Here is a 23,447-nt window from a genome sequence, read left to right as displayed (position 1 = left end):
TTGCTTCTCTGCAATGGCCTTGTCTTCTGAAAGTGCTCCTTTGGCACCTCGGTTACCTTGTGGCCTCACTGATTGTTTGGAAGTCTTCCTACTTCTGATGTACTTAAAAAACATTCTGCCAGGGAGGAGTGGGGAGCCCAGTCTCTCAGTCCTTCTCCCCTCCCGCCCCCACCCCACTGCCTCTCTTAAGTTGATGGAAGCACTCCTGGTAAGGATGCGCATGACTGACAGAAGGAGAGTAGTGTGGATGTGAATAGTTTGACTTACGTTTGTAGTGCAGACATGCCCTCAGTCTCTGAGGACCTTGAACTGCTTTCACCAAATGCCCACGCATGCCACCACCCCACAAGACTGGTAATCATAGATGCTGCATTCAGAGCAATAATTTTTACTTCAGCAGGATTTTGTTGTTGTTGTTTGTTAGTTTGTTTGTTTTGCAGGGGGGTGCTTATTGGCCTACATTTAGAGAATTAATGATATGGATGGTGGGATGAATTGCACGCTCAGCAAGTTTGTGGATGACACTAAGATTGGGGGAGAGGTAGATATGCTGGAGAGTAGGGATAAGGTCCAGAATGACCTAGACAAATTGGAGGATTGGGCCAAAAGAAATCCGATGAGGTTCAACATGGACAAGTGCAGAGTCCTGCACTTAGGACAAAGAATCCCATGCACCGCTACAGACTGGGGACCGACTGGCTAAGCGGCAGTTCTGCAGAAAAGGACCTGGGAATTACAGTGAACAAGAAGCTGGATATGAGTCAACAGTGTGCCCTTGTTGCCAAGAAGGCTAACGGTATATTGGGCTGCATTCGTAGGAGCATTGCCAGCAGATCAAGGGAAGTGATTACTCCCCTCTATTTGGCATTAGTGAGGCCACTTCTGGAGTATTGCGTCCAGTTTGGGCCCCCCCACTACAGAAAGGATGTGAAGAAATTGGAAGGCAACAAAAATGATTAGGGGGCTGGGGCCCATGACTTATGAGGAGAGGCTGGGGGACCTGGGGTTATTTAGTCTGCAGAAAAGAAGAGTGAGGAGGAGGATTTGATAGCAGCCTTCAACTACCTGAAGGGGGGTTCCAAAAGAGGATGGAGCTAGGCTGTTCTGAGTGGTGGCAGATGACAGAACAAGGAGCAATGTCTCAAGTTGCAGTGGGGGAGGTCTAGGTTGGATATTAGGAAAAACTATTCACTAGGAGGGTGGTGAAGCACTGGAATGGGATACCTAGGGATGTGGTGGAATCTCCATCCTTAGAGGTTTTTAAGGCCTGGCTTGACAAAGCCTTGTCTGGGATGATTTAGTTGGGGTTGGTCCTGCTTTAAGCAGGGGATTGGATTAGATGACCTCCTGAGGTCTCTTCCAACCCTAATCTTCTACGATTCTATGAATGTTTGTTAGGTATATCTGGCTCTCGTTTTCCATCTCTAAACTCCCTCACAAAACTCCCTGATTTGCTAGCTCCTCTGGTACTTAGGAGCTGCCTTTTAAAATTTCTGAGTTAGTCCTGCCCCTTCATGAAGGCCTTCAAAAATCACAGCTGGGAAATTAAAGGGAAACAAGCCAACAGAACTTTTTGTAGGCTTCATTTACATTAAGTAAATGTCAGGCTTTAAAGCAGCTGAGAGGATCTTCAGTAACCAGAACATATGGGAAAATGTCCAAAAAATTGAAGCATAGTTCTTTTGAGGAACTAAAATGGCACAAATGTCCATGAATTAATGTATGAAATTAAAGAGTTACAGCTTCACTTTCAGTAACATTTTATAAGTCATCTCTCCCTCTCTCACACTCTCTCTTTCCTTCTCTCTTTCCTTTCATTCTATCCATTTTTGCTCATAATCTTTTTTAGCTTTTGTTACCCACCCTGGTTTATTTCTGACTTTTCCATTCTCCTCTAGTCACTGTTAACTGATTATTTTTCTCTCATAGTCTCCATTCTGTCCCCCAATTTTACCCCTTCCCCATTTGCTCCCCCTGGGTGTTTCCCCTCTCAAGAATGTTTTCCTTTCGCTCTATCCATTTCTGTTTTTCACCCTTTTTCTAGGACTCTCCCTTTATTCTTGCTTCCTCTGCTCCCTCTGGTTAAACCCACTCTGTCCCTGCTTCTTCCAGTGTTCATTCCCTCTGAAGCACCTGGCATTGGCCACTGCCGTAAGACAGGATACTGGGCTAGATGGACCTTTGGTCTGACCCAGTCTGGCCGTTCTTATGTTCTTAATTCTTAGAAAATCATGAGATTGACACACCGCTTGCCCCCCCCCCCAAAAAAAGAGATTTTTAAAGAAGATTCTATAATGGTTTCTGGTCTGTCTCTTGGTTTTTAATTTTCCCCTTCCTATCCCCTATGTCTGTGTGACAAATAGAGACATCCCATATCTACAGAGGAATGTGACTTTGGCCCCTGTTGCAGGAGCTGTCACTGGGGGGCCCCAATGAGATCTGATTAAAGAGTTTTGTACAAAATGCTCCCTGCTGGTGTAGAGGTTCCAGCTTCTCTCTAAACTCCAAATCCCAATTAATTAATTCTCTATCCCTGCTGCCACCACATCTGCCTGTCCCCCAGCCCAGCAATTACTTCTCCCACCAAAACCCTACAACCCTCCCTGCCCCACAGTGACCCTCTGCTTCTCCTGCAGCTTCAATGGGTCTCCCTTTCTCTCTCGCCCCCCCCCCCCGCCTCCCAAAATTCCTGGTGCTGCAGAGATGGAGGGGGAGGAGATGGAATAAGGAACCAGAGGGTTGGGTACACGGGAGTCCTCCAGGGTCATAGAGACTAGCATGACTGGGGCTAGGGAAACCCATTTTTTAATTCCCCCCATGTATTAGTGACACTGTCTGACTGAAGCTCCCCAGAGTCCTCCTGGACCATAGAAGATAGTGACAAACAGTCTAAATAGCTCCCTGGGCAATGAGATTGGCTTCTCCATCTTGATTACTTGCTTCTTTCTGTGGTTTCACAGTCCAGACATGAGACCCCAAGGACCCTCCAGGGTCATAAAGACTGGAGTTTCCAAGGCTAGAGAGGCTGATTTCAGGGTCCTCAGTGCAATATTCCACCCCCTGTGTCTCAGGGACACAGTCTGAGCTCGGATCCTGCCCCCACCCAGAGCCAGGGGTAGATTCTCTCCGCAGGGACAGAGGCTGGTGGGAAAGTGAAGATTGGGGCCTTGTTATCAGCATCGAAAAATGTCACTTGGCCCCATTCACAGTCCAGACAAACCTGGATCCTCCTGGGGACCTGGCTCAGGGGTAGTATGGTTGCAGGGGAGGTGAGAGCCTGGAACAGACCCAACTACTGCACAGCCCAGATCCCCACTTCAGGGTTAAAGCTGACTTCTCCCTTCCTCCTCACAGACTCTTTTGCCACTCCCACAGCCCAGAATCCTCTGTCCCCCACCTCCACATCCCAGCAATATATCCCTGAAGTGAATCCCTCAGAGCCCAGCACACAGGCCCAGGAGTCAAATCTCTCTGGATTGTTCGGCAGATGTTGCCTGGTGTCTCCCCATTTCACACTTTTCTGATCCTCAGACAGGATGAGTCGGGGATGAGCCGTGTCTGGATCCAGAATCACATTCACTACGGGAGAGAATCAGACTTCAGCCCTGGGGGAATCTGGGACCATTTCTCACACTCCCTAACATCCCTGCTTGGCAGTTCCTCAACCTGTGTAATGGGATCCACTTCTGTACTTTCTCATTTGAATATAGAGCCTGCAGCTCCCTGCTCCCCAGCTGGGGCTGGTTCATTCCCAGCAACAGAGACTTGGCAAGGAAGGTAGCAAAAGCTTGTAATTAGGAGAGTCCTGAGGAGGCAGGTACCAACTTTGAACCCCAGAGGGAGTCTCCTCCCATAAATGCATCCTCCACTGCCAGGCCTGGGAGCAGAGATGAAGACACAGCACAGGGGAAGAGCCAATAGTTCAAGGCCAGTGAGCAGGAAGCAGGAGGTGGCAATGGGTGGGGCAGCCCCTTCCCAGCCCAGAGAGAAGGGAGGTCTGCAGGTGGCAGCACTAGAGAGACACCATCTCCCCAACCCACAAAGCAGCTGCAATGGCAGAGTCCAGCCCTGCCCAAAGGAGAAGAGCCATGGGGAACAGTCTGTCCCCCAGGTGAAATGGGGAAGGGTGTGGCAACCAGGAGGCTCTCTCTCCTGACCACCTTGAAGGTAATATTGGAAAGGCTTGTCAATGTCAATACAAATTCTCAGATCACAATTAAGGTGGCTTTAGGGCTGGGCAGTGCAAGTGTCTCTGGTTATTGCTGTGTGGGAGAGTTGCTTTCATGGACATTTTCTGTTAATGGAAGGAAAAACTCCCCCAAAGCTCACCCTGGATGTGTGATCCCAGAGATCCTCCCTTCCCTGCTCTAGCTCAGGTGGGAAAGAGTCTGGAGGGGAAAAGGGTCACAGAGATTAGAGCACAGCGTCTCTGATTTACAACACCAGCCTGGGGAGCTGCTTCTCTCTCCTGAATGCCTGAGAATAAGCAGAGATGCCCTGGCAGTTCGTCCCCCTGGCTGCTGAGACTTTCTGTGGTGGCTGCTTTTCCCCTCCTTCCCAGCTGCATCTCCCTACTCTTCCACACCTTAGTGTGCAGGTGGTTGAATCCCCCTTGGTGCATCAGAGGATAGCCCTGGATGGTACAACCAGACTCAGAACTAGAGTGACTGGATGGAGCCCACAGTGCTCAGCCAGTGCACGGGGCTGCCCACCCTACATGTCCCCTCCTTTGTGTTCCAGAAGGTGAGGACAACCTAGCCTCTTGCTTCTCTTGCTTTCCTCAACCAGGTCCTGTGAGAAGGTGTTTCCCACTCATCCCTCACAGCTGGCCCTCTGTAACTCATCATCACCTCTTGCACCACAAGCCTCCCCAGCCACCTTTGACACGCCACCTGTATTGGCTGAAGGACATCCAGCTGGTCCACCTCTGTACCAGTCCCCGAGAACATCTGTACATGCTCGTGCTCCACACCATCCACTTCCTTGCCTTTGTGTTCCATCCTGACTCCAAATGGTGGGACCTACAGGAGAGAAGATGAGGAACTGTGGTGGGCCAGCCTGTACTCCACTTTTGTTCCACAGCCCACTGGGGATATTAGGTGGTGTGTCAGCTTGCAGCCCCTTTTCCAGCTCTTTTTGAACCTCTTACTAAAGTTCTGGCTGCAATATTCCCTGCACCTCCTGATGTATACACACCCCATTTGTGACTTCAGAAAGTGGCAAGACCTCCTTATTAATCTCCTCCTGGTGATGGCCAAGATGGCCACACATCACTGCAGGAGGACAAATCTGGAGGGAGGAAGAAGTGCTCTGAGACTGTGGCATGTATATCCATTCCCTTTTAAAATCATGTCTCCAGGCACAGTTCCCCTGGGCAGTGTTCACTGACTCCTTAGACACCTTTGAGGAGCAACAGATGCTCTCTGGGGTTCTCTGCTTGGTGTCCCCTTCTGGCTCCCTCATTTTTAACTTCTGACCTCTCTCCTTGTCCTGGTTTCTCTTTCATTGTCCCAAATACTCCATTGTTCCCTGGGCTTCATGGTTTCTCCCCCTTAGTTGAGGGGACGGGCCTTTAGCTTTGGGAAGGCGTAGATCCACCATGTCCCAGTACATGCAAATAGCATCTCCCTGCTTTTCCTGCTGGAGCTTCTCCTCTGAGGGTTAGAGAGGAAGGTGAGAACCTGAAGTTGCAGGGAGGGGAGTTAGAGGAGGAAGGTAATAGATATAAACCTGGGGGAAGCTCTATACTGAGCCTGTCCTTCTCTCCCTGGCCTGGGAGAAGAGAAGGGGATGGGTATTGGGGATGATCCACTCAGGCCAGAGAGTGGCCCCTTCTCCAGCCCAGAGAGCAGGGAGGATGTGGCAACATCACAGAGGGACCATATCTCTAACAGAGGAGAAAGAGAGCAACTCAAATGGGAGATCTCAGCCCAGCCCAGCTGAAGAGAAAGATGGGATGCTGGTGAAGAGCAATCGGAGCGAGCCTCTCACATAGGGGAAAAGAAAAAAATGTGGCAACCCTTTGAATTTAATATTTAAAGGGCTTACGGACATGTATGGAAATGCCAGGGTCAGCATTAATGATTGGTGAGGGAGAGTGTATCTACACAGCAGTTTAAGCCAGGGTCTGAGCCTGGGCTCAAGCCAAACCCTCATTGCATCCACACTGCAAATATGCTAATCTAGGGCTCTGATCCAGAGTCCCAGGACCCTGCAGGTCTGGAGGGTCAGAGCCCATGTTAAACTGGAACCCAGGGTCCAAGCCCTATTGGTTTCCTATGTGCATGCATCCGTGGCTTGACTTGGGTGTGGAAGTCTTCTGGGTGTATCCTATAGTTCCTGGAGGCAGAGGAGCAGTGCTACAGGCAGCCAGCACAGCATGCCAGACACAGCATTACTACCTGGCCGAGAGGTCCCCCTTCCTGCTCCTCCCACAGTGGTGGTGGAAGTTTCTCCTCCATGGTGGTGCACGGAGCTTGCCTGGAGCAGGGAGCAAAGTTAGGAGGTGGGTCATCCTTCCCTCAGCCATACTGAGCCGAGAGCTCTGCCACTTCTTCTCCCTGCAGGGCAGCTGCTATGGTCCCTGCTCTGCTCACTGGCCCTTACTCCAGGCCCTCCTGCCCTCTCTTGGGCTGCAGGTGCAGGGTCACCTGGGCAGCATGCACTGTTAGGGTGGTCAGTGGGAGCCAGCACCAAAACTTCTCCGCAGCATCCCAGAGGTCTGGGGGTGTGGTGATGGCAGGGATAAGGGATTCCCCAGGGTTGCTGGAGCACACTGCATCCCAAGCCTTGGGGATGGATTTTGCCACTTTGCAGCAAGCAGCAGCCAGACTGGAATGTGTGTGTGTCTTCCCTCTGACACCTTCATTTTATGTCAAACTTCAAAACAAACTGAAAAAATCAAGCAAGCAAGCAAAAACTTGATCATTGATCATCGTATTTGAAAAATTAAGAATTACAAAGTTTCACTGTAATAGTTTGACACCCTGGAGACTGATGTCCTCATTATCCTTTGGACAGGCACCAGGGGCATGTTTTTGCCAATGTGACCGAGCCTAGAGCTGGAGAACCCAGTTATCCGACTAGACAGTAATTCAGTCTAATGCCCTCTCAAATGGAGACAGCCACCAAATGAGCTAATTACGCGGCATATGTACTCACGTGCTCCTTACGGGCACCCGCGTCCCATCAATAGCACCACCACAGTTAGGAAACAGGATTGGCAGTCGAGTTTCCCCCCAGTGCAGAAAATTCTTAACCTAGAGTTAAAATGCAGTGTTGATGCTCAAGCCCAGGATTCCCTGACAAGAGGTCAGCTGACTCAAATCCCTTACGCTTACATTGCTATGTAGGCCTAGCCTCAGAGTGTTTGTTGGTCAGGGAGAGTGTTTCTGTTCGTCAGTGGGTGCAGGGACTCAACACTAAGGATGGTATCAGGATTGTTTGTGTGATTTCGGCTTGGGATTTCTTAGTATTTCATGTTTCAGAGTAGCAGCCATGTTAGTCTGTATTTGCAAAAAGAAAAGGAGGACTTGTGGCACCTTAGAGACTAACCAATTTATTTGAGCATAAGCTTTCGTGAGCCACAGGTGCCACAAGTACTCCTTTTCTTTTAGTATTTCATGTTTTTGTTTTTATTTTTATTTTTAGGGGGGGGTGTCATGGTCAGTGTTAGTTTGGTTTGTACATTTATCTAGAAGTTCATGAAAATGTTTTCATGGGATTTTCCTCTTTATTTAATGATAATCTCCACCTGAAGTCTCACCTGGTCTGTGTGATCCTAAGGATTTCCCTCTTATTGTCTCCAGTTCAGATGACAGAATGTCTGGAGGGGGAAAGGATAAGACAGATGATATTTCATGCTGTCATATTTGTGACATCCTCACTCTTAATTGACATAATTGTATTTTAATTATGAGAGAAAAACAGCTGAAGAGAGACAGAGACACACCCAGATTTTTAACAAAGGCTAATATGAATCATCCTATTTTCTCTTTCATTCAAGCGTCTCAAATCAACAGAACCAATATCCATGAAGCCTCAGAACCACTCAAAGAGACACTATGTGGAAGACAGATTTTCTGTTCCCTCATCCTCCAAACCCAGCTGATTTCTCATTCTCCTTTTACATTTTGTCATGAGCCAGGCCAGATCCTGCAAAGATTTTAGCATTAATGTAACTTTACAAACATTGGCCTCTTTCACATCAGTGGGATGCTGAGACTTTTCAGGATGAGGAGCCTGAATTGTGAGCTCTTTGGGTCTCAGTATATGTACAGAGCTCAGTACATGTACAGAGCTCAGCACAACGGGGCTTTCATTCTGCATAGACTGAAATACAAATAATCTTAAAATTATTTCATAAATGTGGAAACTGAGTCAGGGAGAGAATTGGCTCAATGGGCCTCATTCACCCCTGCACTGGTAAAAGGATGGGGGAAGCAGTTTGTGGTTCTCCTATTCAGTAGCTGCTGGGGTCAGTGCAGACATTGGCACAGGCTGCGGAAGTCCGGAGGTCCAGCCTGAGTTGCACCTCTGGTCCAGTGGCCCCTAGATGACTTCTCCCGGAGGCAGTGTCAAAGGCACAGCTTTACCCTGGCCACACCCCATTATTCCTGCTCCACCCCTTCCTCCTCTGCCCAGCCCTCAACAACTCCACTCTATTCCCTGCTTTCCCGGGAACACTCCTTGAGCCTGCAGCTGCTGTGGAGGAGCTGGAGGCACAAGAGGCTCCTGTGCTGCGAGGATTCCCCTGGGTTTACACCTTCCCTACAGCCCCTTTGGCCCACACAAGCTGCCACACGGGGCCAGAGCACAATGGTGAGCTGGGTCCACATTTCAAAAGTGGCCTTAAATTGAGGGTTTACGTTTTGGGTGCCGACCTTTAGGCCTTGTCTACACTGTTTTGTCGGCAAAAGGCAGCTTTCATTGACAAAACAGTGGAGGTGTACACACTATAATGCACCTCTTGGTGACAAAACTCTCCTGCTTTACTGACAAAATATAACCACCTCAATGGGAGGCATAGAGATTTTTGCAGCAAAATTAGATCAACAAAGTGTCAGTGTAGACACTGTGTTTGTTACGTTGCTGTAACTGGCCTCCGGAAGGTATCTCACGATGCCCACCGTAACCGCTCTGCTCACTGTTTGGAAATCTGCTGCCATTCATCCAGCTATGTAGACATGTGTCCCTCCCCTTTCAAAGCCCCAGGAAGTCCCCCATACACAATTTGTCTCTCTTTCTCACATACACACTCCCCACACACACAGTCTCTCACACGCTCCGCCAACACATTCTCTCTCTCTCTCATGCACAACCCCCCCACATGCTGTCACACATGCTTCCCCCACACAAACACACACTTCTGTGGGCTTCTCGTATTACTGTTAGGGTTACCATATTTGAATATTCAAAAAAGAGGACACTACATTGGGGGGGGCAAGGGGGTATTTGCCTGCCCCACCTGCCCCCGCCCCAACTCCACCTCTTCCCCGCCCCCATTCCAACCCCTTCCCCAAAGTCCCAACTCTGCCCCCTCTCTGCCCCATTGGACCCCGCCCGCTCCTGGCTCCCTCGCCGCTCGCCTCTTCACTGCCCACCGCTGGCTGGCCGCTCGCCTCTTCACCCTCCCCGCCTGCCACTTGCCTCCTCACCCACCCACCAGCCAGCCACTGGCTCCCTCGCCGCTCGCCTCTTCACCACCATGCCCCACTCACCTACTCACCCCTCCTGCCGCAGGTCGCTCTGGCTCCTAGGATCAGGGGCAGCCAAGGGGGCTCCACGGGCTGCGCCCGCCACAAGCGTGAGCTCCGTGGCTCCCATTGGCCAGCACCAAAGAAAAGCACCAATGGGAGCTGCCGTAGCCATGGAGTGGGGCTTACAGGTGCCGGCAGCACGCAGAGAGCCCTCCCCCCCCACCCCTGACTCGACCCGACCCTAAGAGCCAGAGGCACCTTCCGGGGGGCGAGGTGGGGAGTCCCAGCGGTGCTTACCTGGGGCGGCTCCCAGGAAGCATCCGGAAGGTCCCTCTGGCTCCTAGGTTCAGGTCAGGTCGGGTCAGGGCGGGGGCGGAGGGCTCGCTGCCCGCTGCCGGCACCTGCAGGCCCTGCCCCCGCAGCTCTGATTGGGCAGGAGGCAGCACGCGGAGACCACCTCTGCCTCTGTGCCTAGGGGCCGCCCACACTGCAGGCTCCTGCCAGCGGGCAGGTGCCGGGAGCTGCCCCAGAAAGCGCCACCAGCCCCGGGACTTTGGTGTGTGTGGTGAGGTGAGCGGTCCCCAATATCGGGACAAAGGGCGTCCCGACCGATGTGGCAAAATCCCAGATGTTTTTAGATATTTAAAAATTCCTCCCAGATGGTGATTTAAGAACCAAAAAGCTGGACATGTCCGGGAAAATACGGACGTATGGTAACCCTAATTACTGTTCAGCAGTGTCAGTTTGGTCATATTATCAAGCGTTACTCTAAAAAGGGATCTAAGATGTGTAACTTTTCAGGCACACACAGAAATCATTACAAGGTTCATAGCACAGTGCAAAGAAACAATGCCAGGTTCAGCACACTACAGCAACACACGTTACTGTGGCTCAGTGTTAAAATGCTCCTTCAAGGCATCCTCCAGCCAAATAGCCCCCCATTGGGTTCCCCCTATAGCCTTGTGTTCAATACAAGCACAATACACAGCACAGCACAATCCTGAACAGCAGCGTAGTATCCATGCTTTCTGACAGTGATGGCTGGGGTGCAGGTTGCCAGGGCAGTTGAAAAATAGCTGGCCATACAGTAGGATGCCCATGGAACAATGAGATTGAGAAACCTTCATCATGTGACTCTCTACCTGCCTGCATGAGGCATTGCAAACCCTTCACAAAGCACCTTCTGACCAGTGGCACAGTGGGATAGCTACCCAGAGCTGTCTGTGTCAATGCAAAGCTACTATTGTGGATGTGCTTTGCCGACACAAGGAGCACAGTGTGGACATGCAACAGTGGTTTAATTATAGTAGTGGCTGTTTGTTGGCGTAACTGGAATCGACAAAACTCTGTAGTGTAGATAGACAAGGCCTTAGGCACCTGGGGCCCGGAGTTCCTTGGTAATGGGCACCTGCAGATCCTACGGACTCCAGCTGCATGTGGGGCTGCTAAAAAGCTCTGGAGCACATGCCCCGTAGTTCTGTAGTTGGAAGAGAGAAACTGAGGTACCCCAAATTTTGTACATTTTTACCTTAATGATTGTACCAAAGTTCACAGAGTGAAACAATGTGAAAGATCCTGGCACCTGGGCCCTTACTTCATCTGCTCAGTTTGTCTGCTTTCTACTTGTTATTAAATAGGTACATAATCTAATTGAACCAGTTGCCCAGAGCCCATCTCCACCCATAGTCCCAGAGACACACCCTGGTTTCCTTTCCTAGATCCCTTCTCAGTACCTTTGAACTTCCACAGAATCTCCATTAGAGCAATATTTCGCTGGGAGAAATCACTGAGTCTCTTTTCCAGCTCAGGAGAAATCTCCACTGGCTGGAGGAACTTCCCCTTCTCGCACCTGGAGAGGAAGAATTTCATGATATTATGTTTCTTTTAGTGACTCATTATAATTCCTTGCTAGTGGAAGTTGCTGCTCTTATGGGCCTGGAGTTAGAATTCCTCCACTTCTCCCAGTCTCAGAGCAGGCACAGCACTGGCCATGGCAGTGCAACCTTTCCCTAAAGGCCCCATTAATATTCTTCATCTCTGGCCTGGACAGAGCAGATCTGTACATCAAAGGGGAATCATGTTTTCATGACCAATTCACTCCTTCGCCTCCATGCACTAATACTAGTATGTTCCCATATTTCATGCACACAGTGTTATCAGATTGTTCTTTCAGGAACTAGATTGAAACCTCAGGGGCCCCCGCCCCCACCAGTTCCTTCCACACAGGTCTCCAAACAGTCCTGAGGTGGTAAAGACTCTTGATTCCTGCTGTCCAGGGCATGATTGTAACCAGTGCCTTGAGCTGAAAGGCCCATATTGATCCTCGGGGTTCTGAGGCAGCCAATTCCCCAGGGATGTAACATCTCTAGGAAATACTGTAGGCCAATCTTTCCCACTGAATAGATAATTCAAGAGTCCTGTGTTAAAGGGTGAGGATTAAATGCATAAATGGGAATTACATTCTGAACGTGACCTTGCCCCATATATTTTGCTGCAGTGCCCTGGGGAACTATAGTAAAGAACAGCATTATCAGATACATAGATGAACATGATTTGTTGGGGAAGAGTCAACATGGTTTTTGTAAAGGGAAATCATGCACCACCAATCTACTAAAATTCTTTGAGGGGGTCAACAAACATGTGGATAAGGGGGATCCAGTGGATATAGTGTACTTAGATTTTCAGAAAGCCTTTGATAAGATCCCTCACCACAGGCTCTTAAGCAAAGTAAGCTGTCATGGGATAAGACGGAAGGTCCTCTCATGGATTAGTAACTGATTAAAAGATAGGAAACAAAGGGTAGGAACAAATTATCAGTTTTTAGAATGGAGAGAGATAAATAGTGGTGTTCCCCAGGGGTCTGTACTGGGATCAGTCCTATTCAACATATACATAAATGATCTGGGGTAAACAGTGAGGTGGCAAAATTTGCAGATAATGCAAAACTACTCAAGATAGTTAAGTACAAAGCAGACTGTGAAGAGTTACAAAGGGATCTCACAAAACTGGGTGACTGGGTAAAAAATTTGGCAGATGAAATTCAATACTGATAAATGCAGAGTAATACATATTGGAAAACATAATCCCATCTATAGTTATAAAATGAGGGGGTCTAAATTAGCTGCTATCACTCAAAAAAGAGATCCTGAAGTCATTGTGGATAGTTCTCTGAAAATATCCCCTCGATGTGCAGTGATAGTCAAAAAAGCTAACTATGTTGGGAATCATTAAGAAAGAGATAGATAATACAACAGAAAATATCACATTGCATCTATATAAATCCATGCAAAATCTTGAAAATTGCATGCACACCTGGTCACCCCATCTCAAAAAAGGTTCAGAAAAGCACTACAAAAATGATACTGGTTATGGAACAGCTTCCATATGAGGAGAGATTAATAAGACTGGGACATTTCATCTTAGAAAACAGACGGCTAAGAGGGGGGCTATGATAGAGGTCTTTAAAATCATGACTGGTGTGGAGAGAGTAAATAAGAAAGTGTTATTTACTCCTTCTCATAATGCAAGAACTAGGGGGTCACCAAATGAAATTAATAGACAGCAGTTTTAAAACAAACAAAAGGAAGTATTTCTTCACACAACGCACAGTCAACCTGTGGAACTCTTTGCCAGAGGATGTTGTGAAGGCCAAGACACAAACAGGGTTAAAAAAAGAACTAGATAAGTTCATGGAGCATACGTCCATCAGTGGCTATAAACCAGCTTGGTGTTCCTAGCCTGTGTTTGGCAGATGCTGGGAATGGTGACAGAGGATGGATCACTTGACGATAACCTGTTCTGTTCATTCCCTCTGGGGCACCTGGCATTGGCTGCTGTTGGAAGACAGGATACTGGTCTGACCTAGTATGGCCATTCTTATATTTTTATGAAATGTAGAGTCGATACACTCTCCAAGCCCTTTCACAGCATCGTGAAGAATGAGGGGAAGTGAAATAGAGCCACATACCTGCTCAAGGTGCTTCTGACATCCTAGAGAGGAAAGAGACAGAAAAACAATTTTAGTCCCAAATGCCGCCCACTGGGGATCCCAGAGAAGGGATTTTGCAGATATGGGTAAAAGAGGCCCTGCCTTGGCCCTAGGGCCATGGATTTGCTGAGTTAATGTCATCTCTAATATAAATGAGTCTGTAATTCTTCAAAGAGAAACAATAATTCACATTTCAGGAATGCACACACTGAATTACACTGTGACCTCTGACTGCTGGTCTCCAGTGCCCATGATTCAGGAGCTGTCCTGTCCCTGTGTTTGGATCAGGGATGTTTATAACTCAGTCTCACCCGCAGGAATTCACTTGCTGGCTTCTGACACTTCCCCTCCAGATCACTGATCAAGTTGCTGAGACGGGAAATCTCCTCAGACATTTTAATGACATTGTCATTCTGTATCTTCACAATTGCCTTTTCCAGATTTTCCAGCTGGGCCAGCAGAAGGTGCTCTTCTTCTTCTAGAAACTGCCGCAGTTGCTGAAATTCAGATACAACCTTCTGCCTCTTGTTTTGTGTCTGTATCTATTTTTTTTAAAAGAAAGGAAAGGTAAGGGTTAGAGAGAGAGTCTAGGGTCCGTTCATGGAGTGCTGATTCTGCAGGAGGGAGAATTTCTTTGAAAATTCTGTGATGTCTAACACATGATTATACCCTGTCGTTACTAGGGAGAGGATTTTCTACCACTTTCCCATTTGTCCCTAACATTTTTTCATGGTATGTTTCTATGTCTGACATAGTCAGCACACTGTGTTAAGCCAGACCCAGAGCAGCAGCCAGCAGGACTGAGCACTACATTAACAGAGATGCGAGGGGAGAGAAATAATTAACAGTGCAAGAAATGTCTGCAGACTCAGGCAGATAGCACTGCACGAGACATAGTCTGCTCACCTTGGGAGGAGTTTTGTGAAAGACACAAGGGCTAGAAATTAACTCATTAATTGGAATGGAAGCTTAGATTCTACAGAATATGATGTGGTCCTGCTCCTGAGAGAGGATTTCTCAGGGCCGGTGTGTGTATGTGTGCGAAGACATAGGACTCTAACACAGACATCCATGCCCATGAAGAAACACAAAGCCCACATTCCCCAAGTCCATGGAGGAAGCTGCCTACAAACAGATGTCCTACCAGGTGCACCCGCAAAGGGAAGCCAAGGGGCCTGGCCCATCCACTTTTCACCACAGACCCAGCCACCTACCGCTCCTCTTCTCCCCGAGGTCCAGCCTCCCGGCCAGGCTGGAAGCTGGAGCCCGGCCAGGGTAAAAGAGGCCCAGGGAGCCCAGGCTGCTGGGAGAAGCCATGGGTGGGGGGTCCCGAGACCAGCTTCCTAACAGATGGCCCACTGCAAGTCCCTGCAAGTTAATAACAATGGGCACCTACCAGATACTCCAGGCTTTAAACCTCTCCAGTCACTTTAAATCTCAGAAGCTTTTCTCTCTCTTCCTTCAGAATCTCCAAATGGGCCTGAATCTTTTCCTGAAGAAACAGAAATGATTTTGGGAGGTTTCATTTTGAGAGTGCTTGGGGTGGGGTGGGGGGTTTCCATATCAAACCGAAGGCTCTGTAGGTGACTGTTAACCCTACCAGGTTTATGACATCAGGAACACCAAGGAAATGAAACCTCATTAACAGAGACAGCTTTACATTGCTTTACACTGTGAGTGAGATGAACGCACTCAGTGTCGTGTGTAGAACTCTTCTGTCAAAGGTACTTACCTGGGATGGGGCAGTGTCCTATTGCCAGTGAATGATTTTAGAAGTGTGTAGCCAGGAATGGGGTAGGTATTCTCTTTAAATCTATATTTCCTTCTATGAAGGAGAAGAGAAAGTGCCGACTGTCACAGCAGGGATCAAAGAAAACCTTTGGGTTCAGCTAGCCCTGCCCCGTTATACCTGCAGCCAATGCCAGGCCTGGAGGGAGGAGAAAAGAAGGGAGCCAGCTCAGCCAGGGGAGGACTGGTGAGGGGGCAGGAGCTCCCTGTTTGCCTGCCTGAAGGGACGGAGTAGCGACTTGCCAGCCAACGCAGCCACTGGAGGCAAGTAAGCCAAGGGGAGCCTGCAGATAAGCCCCAACTGTGGGGCAACTGGACTAGTGGGGCTGTGCCCCAAACTAAAGAGACTTTAGAAGGAAGCAGCCTGAGGAAACTGGTTTTGAAGGCCCCCGCTGCCCCCCCGACAGGGAGAGAGAGACTCATCTCCCCTGTTTAGGGGTTGAACCACACAGGGCCCTGGGCTGGGACCTGATGGAGGGGGTGTGTGACCCAGATCCCCCTAAATCCCCTTTGAGCAACAAACTAGCCACTAGTTCATCTGGCCATTGAAAGCTCTATCACACCTTGCTTTTAAAGATTGGGGCTGTGGTGGGAAACTGCACATGAGTAACCTTATCTGCCTTTTAGCTAGTATTTGTTTCTTTATATACATTACACATGATTAAAATTTCACTCACTAATTTCACCCAGATGGGAGAGCAGAGTAGGGTTAGTGATTCAAATTTAGGGTCATTGGATCAAGATATTCCTGAGATACAGCTTGTTCCAAAACACAAAACAGAATGACAACAAAATGAAATAAAAACACAGTATTTCATGAAATTCATAGATTCTATCCACCCTGGACACAAATCTCAGACTGAAATGTAAACCTGTGGGTAACATTCACCTCCACCAAAGTTTCTTTATAATTATAATTATTTATTGTTTCGTCTGAAGAAATGTCAGTGGTGATATGGGGGTAAGTGGCAGAGGAAGTTGGGGGGGGCTTGGCACGGGTGGGCTGTCAACCCCAAATTCTCCGTAGGTCTTTCTGTTATTTTCTTGTCACAGTATTGTATCAGCTGTAAAATGTAGATGAGAACTACAAATGTCTAAGTGATCATTAACTCTTACAACAAGTCTCTTTCCATTTAAAATACTAGGAAATTAAATAGCAAAACAAACAAACAAGCAAAACCCCCAGGCAAACAAAGAACCCCACAACTTTGTTAAAGGAGAGTTCGGGTTGCTCATTGACATCAAAAGTTCAAGTTCATCAAAACTAAAATTTCTGAAAACCAGGAAATAAAGAGTTAATGTAAATGGCAACACAGCCTCAGCTCTGCCCTCTTTGCAGGATGACCCAGAACCCCCATCCTGCACGCTGGCACTCTGCCTTTGCAGATGGTGCAGAGCACTCAGGGAATAGGGCACATGACAACTGTAACACAGACTCAAACACTTTCTTCTTGCTAAAGTACAACTTGATTTTGGTGAGCTTTACTGGCCAGGAGCTACCTACGTCTGTTCTATGCTCAAACACTGAGTCTGTTCCCATGTGTGTCGAATTTTATAATCCTTCCTGCCCTTTTACAACCCTTTCTCACAAGATTGCATTCAACACTGTACTTTCACTTCTCATTCAACACACAGACAGCTCTCCTCTCCCACCACCCTGCTGACAAGCCCCATGGCAAGAAGATCCCCTGGGTCCTGCTGCTGACTGAACCTCCCTAACTCAGTGCTGGAATGATGCATACTGGATCCCTCAAGGTACATGTGCAGCTCTGTCCTTTGATAACAGACATGGGGGCTTCAAACCCAGATCTCACATCACAGTCACAGCTCTGAGACGCTCCTCAAACTAATCCCCAGCTCTCCGCATATCACAATCACAGCTTGTCATAAATATAAAGGGAAGGGTAACCACCTTCCTGTTTCCAATACTGTAAAATCCCTCCTGGCCAGAGGCAACATCCTGTTACCTGTAAAGGGTTAAGAAGCTCAGCTAACCTGGCTGGCACCTGACCCAAAGGACCAATAAGGGGACAAGATACTTTCAAATCTTGGGGGAAGGCTTTTGTTTGCGCTTTTAGTTTATGTGTTGTTCTCTCTTGGGACTGAGAGAGGCCAGACAGAAATCCATCTTCTCCAACCCATCCTAATCCAAGTCTCCAATATTGCAACCAGTATAGATAAGCCATGCAAGGCGGATTAGTTTATCTTTTATTTTATGTGAATTTTCCCTGCGTTAAGAGGGAGGTTTATTCCTGTTTTCCGTAACTTTAAGGTTTTGCCCAGAGGGGGATCCTCTGTGTTTTGAATCTGAATACCCTGTAAAGTACTTTCCATCCTGATTTTACAGAGATGATTTTTACCTTTCTTTTTTTTTTTTTAATAAAATCCTTCTTTTAAGAACCTGACTGATGTTTCCATTGTTCCAAGACCCAGGGGTTTGGGTCTTTGATCATTTTGTAACCAATTGGTTAGGATGTTATTCTCAAGCCTCCCCAGGAAAGGGTGTGTGTAGGGCTTGGGGGGATATTTTGGGGGAAGACGTCTCCAAGTGGTCTCTTCCCTGATTCTTTGTTAAATCGCTGGGAGGTGGCAGCGTACCAGGTTTTAACCTAAGCTGGTAGAAATAAGCTTAGGGGGTCTTTCGTGTGGGTCCCCACATCTGTACCCTAGAGTTCAGAGTGGGGAAGGATCCCTGACACAGCTCACTTAAGTTACTCCAACTGATTTCTTCACCATTCAGTACAGCTACACCTAACACATTGAATGCAGCTGGGGTGCATGCAGATAATTCTCAGTGACTATTCCCAACTCCAGCGGGCAGGGTGAAGGTTGCACGGGCATGGACCTTAACTCTCTATTTCCTGGTTTTCAGTAGAAAGCGTTTTGATGAACTTGAGATTGTGGCAGGGCCTGAGCTGTCACTGGGAAACCTTAACTCTGTTAACAAAGGTTTGTTGGCTGGGTGGTTAGTGTTTTCATCACTCAATTTATTATAGCCCACAAGAAGAGCAGGAAGAAGGGGCACTTCAAAATCTTTGCTGGAGTCAGATAACTTGGGACCCTGAAAGCTGGAGACTGCTGGTACAGACACTTCCAACTCAGTGGGACTGTGGCCGTTTCTTTAAGAGAGGACTCGAATCTCCCCACATGACAGGAGTAGAAATTGCTGCCACTTTCCAGCTTCTATCTACCTCTGCACATGCTGCAAGAGAAGAGTGTGTTTATCAGTTTGGTACAAAAACCGATTTCCTTAAAGAAGCGTAAGGAAAAGCGATGAGAACACGCTGCTGCTATTTTATAGCCAGAATGAATTGATAAACTGAAATAGTGTTTTAAATGGTAACGATCTCAATAAAACCAATGAGGTCAGATCACACCTGTCATAAATATAAAGGCAAGGGTACCCATCCTTCTGTATACAGAACTATAAAATCCCTCCTGGCCAGAGACAAATCCCTTTCACCTGTAAAGGGTTAAGAAGCTAAGATAACCTTGCTAGCACATGACCAATGAGGAGACAAGATACTTTCAAAGCTGGGGGGGGGACAAAGGGTCTGTCTGTCTGTCTGTGTGATGCTTTTGGGGGGAACAGATCAGGAATGCAGCTCAGAACTCCTGTAAAAAGTTAGTAAGTAATCTAGCTAGAAATGGATTAGATTTCCTTTTGTTCAATGGCCGGTAAAATAGGCTGTGCTGAATGGAATGTATATTCCTGTTTTTGTGTCTTTTTGTAACTTAAGGTTTTGCCCAGAGGGATTCTCTATGTTTTGAATCTGATTACCTGTAAGGTATTTACCATTCTGATTTTACAGAGGTGATTCTTTTACCTTTTCTTTAATTAAAAAATTCTTCTTTTAAGAACCCGATTGCTTTTTCATTGTTCTTAAGATCCAAGGGTTTGGGTCTGTGTTCACCTGTACAAATTGGTGAGGACTTTTATCAAGCCTTCCCCAGGAAAGGGGGTCTAGGGCCTGGGAGAATATCTGGGGGGGAAGAAATCTGCAAGTGGGCTCTTTCTCTGTTCTTTGTTTAACATGCTTGGTGGTGGCAGCATAGTGTTCAAGGACAAGGCAAAGTTTGTACCTTGGGGAAGTTTTTAACCTAAGCTGGTAAGAATAAGCTTAGGGGGCCTTTCATGCAGGTCCCCACAACTGTACCCTAGAGTTCAGAGTGGGGAAGGAACCTTGACAACACCCGCATGGGTGTTGCATTGCATAGGCTGGGGAAGGCTGTGCCTACCCAAATAGCCTTGTGTGGCCCTGCCCATACTCCTCAAAGCCCTGCTTGCCCTTCCTTCTTGGCCCCAGCCCAGGCAGGCTACTCCTCTTCAGGGAAGCAGCATGCTGGGGATGGGGCTAGGGCGGCCAGGACTTGGCGTAGCTGTGGCTGCCCAGTGCTGGGGGGCGTCAGGCACTGAGGCCATGCCGCCTGCTGCTTGGGGGAGGGAGGGGAACGGAGGTGCTGAGGTGGCCTGTCCTGTGTGTGGGGTGGCCGGGGGTGGTGGTGGTGGTGGTTACATGCCACCCACCCTGTGCTGGGGACCTGGGGGGGCACGCACCACCTGCCCACCCTGTGCTGCGGGGTGGGGGAGCACATGCCGCCTGCCCTTCCTGTGCTCTGGGTTGGGGGGGCTGGCAGACATGGAGAGGGGGGCTTCGGCAGGGGAAGGGGGTGGATCCTAGGGGAAGGGGAGTGGGGCTGGCCGGAAGGGGGGTGAAGAGGGGCAGGGGGCTCTGAGAGCCAGAGGGCACTGAGGGGTTAACAGCGATGTGTGAGGGGGCAGGAGGGTGGTGAACAGGGAAGCACAGGCAGGATGGGGCCATGGAGATGTGGGGCTGCTGAAGAGATGCTGAGGGAATACTCAGAAATCAGGGGGCGGGGGAGAATTCTGGGGCTCAGGGGAACAGAGCTGGAATAGAGGGAAACTCTCAGTGGCGGGATAAAGAGAAGGAAAGGGTGGGATGTGTGGAGAGGGGCTGTGGGGAGGCTCGAGGGAGAATATGAGAGCAAGCTGAGACTGGCTGGAGAAGGGAGAGCCAGAGGGTAGGAGAAGGGAGGGGGATGGTGAGAGATAAAATAGCAGCTCCCCCAGCCCATGGGGTAGGAGAGGGGCAGGGGGGAATCTTTTCCCCTAGAAATGGTCAAACAAGCAGGGGGGAAGTGATAAGTGGCTCATCTGCAAACGAATAAAGAATTAGCCCCAGCCTTTTGGGGCTTTCCTTGGTCCAGATGTTGCTTCCCTTTTGGAGATTTCACAAGCTTCATAAGAAGTTCCAATTCATCTTTCAAATTCAAATATGTCTGACATTGATGCTAAGACATAATTATTTCTGACTTCTGACTCAAGCCTATCTGCACCCACATTTTGGTGAAACAAAATTTTGCCCAACTCCATGCTTGCCACCCCTTCTTGTCTTTCCCCCTGCCCGCCCACAGATCTGTTACTGTTCAGGTTCAGTTTGGATGAGCTATTGCCAGCAGGAGAGTGAGTTTGTGTGTGTGTGTGTGCCCCTGGGGAAAAAAAAATGGGGGGGGGTGAGACAGCCTGGATTTGTGCTAGACATGGCCCACCTTGATTACTATGCACATTGTAGGGAGAGTGGTCACTTTGGATTAGCTATTACCAGCAGGAGAGTGAGTTTGTGTGTGTATGGGGGTGGGGGGGTGAGAAAACCTGAATTTGTGCTGGAAATGGCCCACCTTGATTATCATGCACATTGTAGGGAGAGTGGTCACTTTGGATGAGCTATTACCAGCAGGATAGTGAGTTTGTGTGTGTGGTTTTTGGGAGGGGGGGTGAGGGGGTGAGAGAACCTGGATTTGTGCTGGAAATGGCCCAACTTGATGATCACTTTAGATAAGCTATTACCAGCAGGACAGTGGGGTGGGAGGAGGTGTTGTTTCATATTCTCTGTGTGTATATAAAGTCTGCTGCAGTTTCCACGGTATGCATCCGATGAAGTGAGCTGTAGCTCACGAAAGCTCATGCTCAAAGAAATTGGTTAGTCTCTAAGGTGCCACAAGTACTCATTTTCTTTTTGCGAATACAGACTAACACGGCTGTTACTCTGAAACAGTTGATTGCTCCCATTGTGGGAAAATCACCAGCCCATTGTGTATTTTGTTTTCATCTCTCAAAATGAAAATAAGATGACCGTAATTTTTTTTAAATGATGAGCTTAAAAAATGCGAAATCTTAATTTTAACTGGACACACACACACACTTTTTTCTTTCAGTTCAGTGCAGGTTCAATCAGTAAAACAAAATTATGCTTCAGGTTCAGCTCCAGTTCCAGTACGAAATCCCGGTTTGAACTAGTTCTCCGGTTCCAATGTGAGACCAGATGGGCAAATGAGATCAGCATCGGAGCCAAAGGGAGTTGGCGGCAGCTTCCCTGGGCCCAGGGCAGGGAATCGCAGCCAGCTCCGCTGGGAGCAGCCTGGGGCCAAACCCTCCCCCTGCAGCCAGGATGGCACCGGGGGGGCACCTCTCCCTGTGGGGATGGGCAGGTCTCTCTTACCTTCCCTCCAAGCGGTGCCCTCCCCAGGAGCAGGGGCTGGAGCCCGGGATGGGGGGTCCTGGCCAGTCTGGGGTCTCTGCACCGGGAGAGGCTCCTGGGAGCAGCGGGAATCTTACTGCTGGAAATTCCCCTCTCCCAGCTGCAGCCAGGGCCCCGGGGTCCCCAGCAGCAGCCGCCGGGGCTCGGGGATCTTGCAAGGAGCATGGCCCCCCCACAGCGCCCCAGAGTCACTGCAGCGAGAACGATTCACTTCCTGCTGCTGGACTGGGTGACCCCAGCGATCACTGCAGCCCCCAGGGACAGTCAGGTCGATGCTGATCTCATTTGCTGGGAGCCAAAGGGCTCCCTTTGGCTTCTTTGTTATGTAACTGCTTGTTTGGGGGCTTTGGGTGGGGTGGGGAGGCTTCTATTAGGAAGCCTATAATGGCTTCTTTGTACTTGCCCATTCATTTCTCTCAGTAGCGGGTTGCTTTTCTTAAAGAAGCCTGTTGCTTGTTTTGCCATTGAAGTGTGTGGCTTGTTTGGGGCTTGGTGAGTGGGACTGGGCGGTGCCTCCGAAATGGGATTGGCTTGCTTTGGGCTTGCTGGGAAAGGGCAGTGCAGATTTTTTATCTTGTGAGACTTGGCAGCCTTTTCCAGACTGCGCTGTGGGGACAGCTGGGTCAACGACACCTGGGGAGTGGGAGCCGGAAGGGGGCTGAAAAGGGGCAGGGGGAGTGTGGGCCAGAGGGGATTGAGGCATGAAATGGGATGTGTGAGGGGGCAGGAGGGAGGGAACAGGGATGTGGGGCATGGGTTGGGACTGGGGGGCTGTGGGTGCGCTGGAGGGAGGATGAGGCAATTCCTGGGAATCAAGATGCAGGGGGAGAATCATGGGGTGGGTGGGAACAGGGCTGGGAGAGAAAGAAAATGGGAATGGGGGACAGTGAGAAGGGAAGAGGGGGAGAAAGTGGGGGGTGACACTAGGGGGCTGGAGAGAGAGTGACAGAAGAGACTGGCTGGGGGAGGGGGAGAGAGGCTAGTGATTAAGTAGAGGGATGGTGAGAGACACAATGGCAGCTCTCCCAGTCCATGGTACAGGCCAGGGGCAGTAAGAGGGGGAGGGGTCTTCCCCACCCAGCAGCCACGGGAGATTTTGTTTTTACTGGAAACGGTCAAAGTGTTGGGGGTGAGGGGGCGGCAAAGGACTAACCCCTAAGGGCTCCAAAGCTACAAGGTGAATATCCCCACAGAACTCACCCCCCAACAGACACACTATTGCATTATTTTCTTAGGCCAAAATCATGATTTCTGGGCTCTGGCTTCTGACTGGGACTGTTTGGGGTGACAGGATGGACCAGGGTCCCTCTTGGATTTCTGTGCAGGATTCAGGGCTCAGAGTCACCCCCAGAATAGCAGGGGGTGGGTCCAGATGGGCAAATGGGATCAGTATCTGCCTGGCTGTCCCTGCGG

General features: G+C 49.0%; 1 protein-coding gene and 1 pseudogene across 5 annotated transcripts in view; one reads left to right on the top strand and one right to left on the bottom strand.

Annotated features, from left to right (window-relative positions):
• Positions 1 to 23,447, top strand: part of LOC140898275 (butyrophilin-like protein 2) — a 1,102,357-nt gene that overhangs the window by 887,925 nt on the left and 190,985 nt on the right. The window lies entirely within an intron of this gene.
• Positions 1,991 to 22,202, bottom strand: LOC140898291 (E3 ubiquitin-protein ligase TRIM15-like; annotated as a pseudogene).

This window comes from Lepidochelys kempii, chromosome 14 (genome assembly GCF_965140265.1).
Source record: "Lepidochelys kempii isolate rLepKem1 chromosome 14, rLepKem1.hap2, whole genome shotgun sequence".
NCBI classification, from domain to species: Eukaryota; Metazoa; Chordata; order Testudines; family Cheloniidae; genus Lepidochelys; species Lepidochelys kempii.
The sequence above is the reverse complement of the archived record's forward strand: the minus strand, read 5'-3'. Positions and strand labels throughout refer to the sequence as shown.